This window comes from Salvelinus sp. IW2-2015, linkage group LG37, assembly GCF_002910315.2.
Source record: "Salvelinus sp. IW2-2015 linkage group LG37, ASM291031v2, whole genome shotgun sequence".
NCBI lineage: Eukaryota > Metazoa > Chordata > Actinopteri > Salmoniformes > Salmonidae > Salvelinus > Salvelinus sp. IW2-2015.
Window position 1 is genome coordinate 18,852,272 of NC_036876.1, and position 7,365 is coordinate 18,859,636.

The window sequence follows — 7,365 nt, forward strand, 5'->3', positions numbered from 1 at the left end:
GTTTGCTTCCAGGCTGTATCACAACCGGCCGTTATTGGGAGTCCCATAGGACGGCGCACAATTGTCCCAGCGTCGTCCGGGTTTGGCCGGGGTAGGCCGTCCATTGTAAATAAGAATTTGTTCTCATCTGACTTGCCTAGTTAAATTTAAAATATTGGCCATATAGCACAAACCCCTGAGGTGCCTTATTGCTATTATAAACTGGTTACCAATGTAAATTTTACTTTGTTTTTGTCATACCCATGATACATGTCTGATATACCATGGCTTTCAGCCAATCAGTATTTATGTTCCAACTACCCAGTTTATRATCAACAATGAACACTACATACTGCTAGATATTTGCAAAAGCTTTACTAGTTTGGTTTCAACTATAGTTATTGCTTTACTAACAGGTTTTACTATAGCATCGTATTTTAGTCACTTCAGGGGATTCCTGTTTGCACTCGCAGATCTCTCAGATTCTGATCACATGATCTTGTCCGGCTGCCGGCTGGCCACGCCCTCCTCTGCCGAGTCTGGGATCATGCCCTGGTTAGGGTCATCGGGGTCTCTGCAGGTTCATGGCAGGGTCAAAGTTCACACGCCCAGCACCCCAGAGCTCTACTCTGCCCTCCAACTGCCCTACAGCTGCAGGTCAGGCCCAGACATGTCCTGGCTCTGTTCCAAATGGCCCCCATTCCCTATTTGGTGCTCTCTTATTGACCAGGGCCTGGTCAGAAGTAGGCCACTATATAGGRAATGGGGTGTCATTTAAGATGTAGATCTAGTTACTAAACTGTTAAATCCATCCAGTCTTTGTCCTCTTTCTTCAATAAGATTGATTTTAAACATATCTTTATTAATTATCCCCAAAGTGGAAATCATTATTAATGATTACCTCAATCACAGATCTTATATCATTACAGATGGATTTTTGTTGTGGTGTGTGTGTGTTTGTGATATATATAMATTCTGCCATTACCGCGCCCCCGTCCCTCGAACTCCGCAGRTCCAGTGAGAGTGATGCCCAGTCAGAGTGCTGGGATGTGGGGGCAGAGAGGCTCCAGGTCGCCCCCCCTGGTACTCGCCTGGACTGGTCATTTCAGTAGGWTTGCTGTTTATGTAGTTTCCATTGTATGTTTTATAATATTGTCTGTTTCAGTTGTATGTTGTTACTTTGTCGTTTCTGTTGTGTTTTATGAAATCGTTTTTCAATGTGATTAATAAAGATTGATTGTTTGACACGTTCCTTCTCTACTAATGATTACTGAATTGACGCRATGAGCCAGGAGAAATGTTACAATAACTTAATGGTGGTAGTAGTGAACAGCAAGGAAGTCGACGCAGTTTTGAATTTTAACAGAGAAAGAAGACGACCCGCTCAGTGATATTTTGTTATTAAAATAGGCTATTATCAAACAGCTCCCTATAACTAAGAATTAGAAGTCCTATCAATTTAGACCCTAGAATAGATTGTTCAACACTTATATTTTAAGGTTTCTAATATTGAGTAAAATTGATCCCAAATAGTTGATCGTCTAAAATGACCAATTTTAGCAGTGTTCAGTTTGAAACCATTTGATTGGCTGTTGTCCGCGTTGCACGGAACTGCTGCCACCTGCTCGCGCACGACACCATCTGATTGGCTGCTTCCAAAAACGGACAGAGCCCAAAGATGCATGTTTGGTCAAGCCTTCAGTCGAGTTGTCAATTAATTGGAACACATCGCACTGTCCAGAGGTTTAGACACCGCGTTCTTTATTCTGGGCAACATTCTGATGCGTTATCAGACACTAGGTCTGTTGTGCTATTAAAAAAAAAGTTGTGTTCGGTTTTATGAAACGTCTCGTTTTAAGTGTAGTTTTGTTGTCAACTTCATAGATCCTATCCGTCATTACATGGAGTCCGAAAACAGAGATTCCAACCGTGGGGTAACTACAATTGATAGCTAGCGGGACGCATAAGTTTGCGTATTGACAACTGACGCAGTAGGAGGCAAAACTTCACTTCAGCAACCGTTCCAACCGTAGACAATGAGTGACTGCGATGACTGCCGGCAATAATGCTCGGATCCACTGTGTGGAATTTGAAGAGTTTCTCTAGCCGCGCAGCCTTTGCGATAGTCCCGATAACGACACTCTCGTAGGCGACACCACCGCCTCACGGCACGAAATGGTACCCCTGGATTCAGCAAAAAATCTGTCCTTTTGCCATATAAAGACGCTCCTCTTACATCCGTACGAGCTCGCCAGGGCAGTGATTGGGTCCCGACCGCCCCTGACAGCAAATGCGTCGGCAGACCCTCCGTGGGCCAACTCCTGTTGTTCAGAGTTGAGAGAAGATCAGGCGACCCGCTTTAAGACGCTCGTTCGTAGGATAGATTCTATGTTATTATGCCCATTCGCTAGAGATGTAAACTGAGCGCAAGTTTCTCGCTAGCTTTGCTGCAAGAACACAACGGGGTAGTCTTAGAGCTCTTGTCTATTGGCGTCCCACAGGTCTCAAGAACCTAGCAGCCCGGATGGGGACGTGTGGCGCCGTACCTGTCTCGGCAAGATAACATCATTATCTGTCATTCGCTCCTTGCTCCTGCGAGGGCGCACGCTGCAGAAGCGCCCAGCATTAAACACAAGAAGAGCTTCTTGTCCCCTGGTGAAACACACCTATTCAACTCCGGTCATATCGATCCCAAGTGACTAGAAAGTCGATAGCCTTGGTCCAGGCCCCGCTTGTTTTAACACTGCGCTACCTCTCTAGGACGCATACTAAACATTTAGTCAACTTGTCTGCTTGCGAGATATGTGGTGGGACCTAGAGCTACAGAATTGAGAGCGCTGAAGATACTGCTGTTCGTGTATGGCGACTTCCTTTTAGCGTCTCTAACACACTTGCGCGGAGTGCGGGAAAAGAATGTAATGGGATAAGATATTATCGAATAGTAGCGAATTTAAGATATAAAGAAGTCGTATTGGAACAGGTACTGACTAGTTATTGCGACCTTGTGTAAAATGGTATGTTAGTCTGAAAATCGCTTGTGATTTATTTTATTTTTCCTTGTTACTTTTTTCTCTGAATTGTGTGTTCTCTATTTACTAATACGGCGGCGCTTTTATTTACTATGTAATTATAACGTGTGGGTTGTGATTTGCTGCGTCATTGTTCTTACAATCATTTGTCGTTTTCCTTAAATGTAATGCTCCTTCTGAGCTTACTAATACGTTCTTTACATTGTTGGTGTTGTGTTCTGTGTAAAACTACCAGCTAAGATGTGTCGACTAATAAACCCCCTTATTCCGCAACAAACTTCCCACCACTAGATGAGTTAACGCTTTTATTCACATGTTTGTCGTCCCCTAGCTACTTGAAAATTAGACTTATGGGAGGAAAAACGGAAGTGTTTGTTGTTTTTGAAGACTTGTTTTTTTCACTGACTTTAAAACGACAATCTCTAATACACGTACACGCATAGTCTACAGCGCCTAAAATAACATGTATTAAGAACTTATTACCCCATGACAAGACAAACTGCGCTAGTTTAGAGACGTGGGTGTGCAGAGGCTACTTTGTAAATGTCCTGCATTTACCTGGCTAGCTACTATTTTAAACGTGTATAAATACTTGTATTTTAATTACTTCAATAATCTAGAAGTTGTTTATTTTTTTATTTTTTAATATTTGATTGTTCACACTCTGCATCTCTTACATTGGGCTTAACAGGACTTTTAATGTTAAAGTCTAATCTCACTTTAAAAGAACACTTAATCGTTAAAATTATATGTTTAGTTTTGCTCATTATGCATGTCTTCTATAATAATAAACAATAAAAATCTGCACTGGCTACTCCTGTGTTGTCTAATTATCAGCGAGTTTTATGTCCCTAAAAGGTGTCTTGCACATCATGCTTTGTGTCCCAAATGGCATGTATTTCCTAAATTAGTGCCCTACTTTGATCAGGGGCCATAGGGCTGTGTGTGATGAAAAGTTAGCTGCATATATAGTGTCTGTGGTCAAGGTAGGTGCAACTATATAGGGCTGTGCGTCTATAAAGTAGTGCACTATATAGGGTTTGTGGTCTAAAGTAGTGCAGCTATAGTAGGGTCTGTCTAAAGAGTGCCACGATAAGGCTGTGGTCCCTAATAGTAGGCCACTATATAGGGCTGTGGTCTAAATAGTGCACTAAGAAGGGCATTGCTACAGGTAACTTTAGATCTTAGTGTGAAGGGATCTTATAGCTTGGGAATCTTTTTAGACTGACGTTAGTTATTCCCCACGCAATGGAAACATCTGAGCTATCTCTGTTGCAGATGCCTGGTAAATTTAAATAAAGAGAAAACTCATAAACCTGCCACTGCTCTTCATTAAGCTTAAGCATCGGGCCTCGAGATCTTGCTCAGAGCTGTAGTGTCTAATTTGCACCCTATTGTAGACATTTGCTCCGCCCACATCCGTTCAATGCAATCGAATGGGGTTGGATGTTACCAGGGAACCACAAGCGTATGTTTACCACATATAAAATGGCATTCATAATCATTTCTTTAACGGTGTATATAGAAGTATTCAAAAGACTGTAAAACCACAACGATACATGACCCATCAAAGTAATTTTATAAATCATGCGCGTACTTGTGCAAAAAAAGCGTCAGAGTAATATGAAGTGGAGACACAAACCATTTCACATTACAGCATTAACATGCACGGACATTTCATTATTTAATTAGACCTTTAGGCAAATAATTTGGAGGGTGAAAATCCAAAACAACTCTTTTACAAGAGTATTATTTAATATCAACCTCACCCTTCTGATATCGTTGACTTTCTCTCATGCCCGATCAAAATCTGAAGGTAACGGGAAGAAGAGTCCGTCAGACTGTATGGCATTTAACTGCTATGAACACTGACCCTCAATCATCCAAATTGCGAAACTATGAGAATGTACACTAAACGTTGGTCATTACCTCGATATGGATTGAGAAATCAAAGGAAACCTTTTACAACCTGTATAGAAAAACCGACCATAAATACTTCTAATACAGCGAACAGCTTCCACCGACCGTTTAAAAAGAGGACTTTCCAAGAACTCGTTTTCAGTCGCCGATATATGCCACTCCACTCCGGACAATCTAGAAAAAGAAGCGTGCGCTATAGGGCTCTAAGAAGCCGCTACTCTCCGCAATGTGTGGATGGACTGATTTGGCGATGGTAAAAACGAGATGGAGTTCCACAAAATTGACCCACTAGCTTAAAGAACACTGTAATAGTTCCCAACCCATTATACTTTGAACTCGCGCCAAAGTGGCTGAGAATGCTGTCAACACATCACATTGACATGTTTTAATCATCGGAACCCAGCTCTGCCAAGCTGAATTTAAGGACCCCACCACATATATGTATATGGGAGAGTTCGCCAATTTGACGGGCAACAAATTTGGGTCCATGCCAAACACCAGTACCACAAAATAAAGTGAGCCAGGCGCTTTGACGCCCTCTCCGAAGTAGCTATAAATGCAGAGCTGCTGCAACTGTACTACATGCACAGACCTAGTGTTTAGAGCGTTGGCTAGTAACCGAGAGTTGCAAGTTCGAATCCCCGAGCTGACAAGGTATAAATCTGTCATTCTACTCCTGAACAAGGCCCACTGTTCCTAGGCCTCATTGTAAATTAGAATTTGTCTTGAACTGAACATGCTATTTAAATAATAAAATCCCTGTGCGTTTATTTGTGTAAATTGGGACAGGTTAAGGCCGCTACTCAAATTACTTGATGCTTTTTCTTGCACTGTACACCGACATTCTATGAAAAACTACTGATAGCGTCGATGTCCTCGTTGTGGTTTTTTGACAGTCATTTTTAAGTACCTTTTATCTACACATTTCATTAGAATACATAATATTGGACATTTGAAATGTAATTTATTTCTTGAACGTTGTGTAATGTTTACTGGTTCATTTTTTATTTCACTTAGAACATTGGAACTTGAGAGAGAGAGAGGTATGGAGAGGGTTAGCGAGAGTTTAGGGACCTTCACCCTTCTCCTCCTCTCCTGTGCTTAACTAAGGTTAGGACCTCATCCCCTGTTCTCCTCTCTCCGTGGTGTTAACTAGGTTAGGACCGTCATCCCTGTTCTCCTCCTCTCCTGGTGTTAACTAAGGAGGAGAGAATCCTAATCTATGTGTCCATTTACGCAACAGCCATCTAGCCCAATCAGTAGCTCAGTAGATCTGTGGGGCGGATCATGGCTGACTTCTAAAGTTCATTAGGGTCCAAAGGTCATCACTAGGATGAAAAGTGGGAAAAGTAGAAGGATGATGGAGAGGGAAGGAAAAGAAGGAAACGACTCACTATTAGAGGAAGTTCTCTGACAGGCCACAGACCATTCTGTAGCGTCCTTCATGCCCTCCTCTTCTCCTCTTCCCTCCTCCACTAGTTTAAGGTGAAAGAGAGACAGAAGATGGCATCATCCCTATATAAGACGCACTACCTTTTCACCAGGCCCCATTGCATTATATGGACGAATACGGGTTATCGTAGCTTCAAAACAACGAAATAACAAAGGCTTCTAAAAATAGGTGACTGGTTCTACGGAAGATGGATAAATAACTACCATAATGCTTCCTTTGACAGCAAAAATTAGATTAATATAGCAGTGGTTAACATCGTGGCGCGAGGCCGCAATATGGGCGGATAAAAATACAAAATCCTTCCCAAAAAGAAAACAGTTGAGGGTTACTTGGACCTCTTCAGTAAGACCCATCTTGTATTTGTTGACTTTTACCCCTTGTTTCTGCCCCATTTCCGGTTGATATCCAATTGGGTAGTTACAGTCTTACCCCATCGCTGCAACTCCATAGCGGCTCCAGTAGAGGCGAGGTTCGAGCCCATGCGTTTCCTCCGAAACAATACCCGCAATCCTCTCCTCACCCCCATTCCCTCCACCCATCCTCGCAAACTCCGCAACGTACTACCCAAATACCAATTATTTACCTGGAATGATTCGATACTCAGGAGGAAAATGGTAACAACAAGGAATCGAACATGCTTTGAATTGAACAAGAGAAAAGATTGAACCAGCATTAATTAAGCGAACCCGTCATATCAGATGTGATATTTATTAAAATAGGCTATTATAAAACATCTTATAACTAAGTTTATAATCTAAAGTCCTATCAATTTAACCCTAGAAATAGATTAAACAATTATCTTTGAAAGAATTTGATATTTGAAGTAATTTATATGTTGTGAAGGAGATAAAATTTGGTATCCCAAATAGTGATTTCTTAAAATGACCAATTTTAGCCTCATCGGCTGTCTCGCGTTTGAAACCATTTGATTGGCTGTTGTCACTTTGGCACGGCCCCCGCCACAAGGTCTTTACACCACCATTT

At 41.9% G+C, this 7,365-nt stretch overlaps 1 long non-coding RNA gene across 1 annotated transcript; it reads left to right on the forward strand.

Moving 5' to 3' along the window:
- Window positions 1-13: 13 nt before the first annotated feature.
- Window positions 14-1,231, forward strand: LOC139023859 (uncharacterized). Its single transcript, XR_011475062.1, has 2 exons — window positions 14-636; window positions 992-1,231. It is a non-coding gene; the product is annotated as an uncharacterized lncRNA (long non-coding RNA).
- The last annotated feature ends 6,134 nt before the right edge of the window (window positions 1,232-7,365 follow it).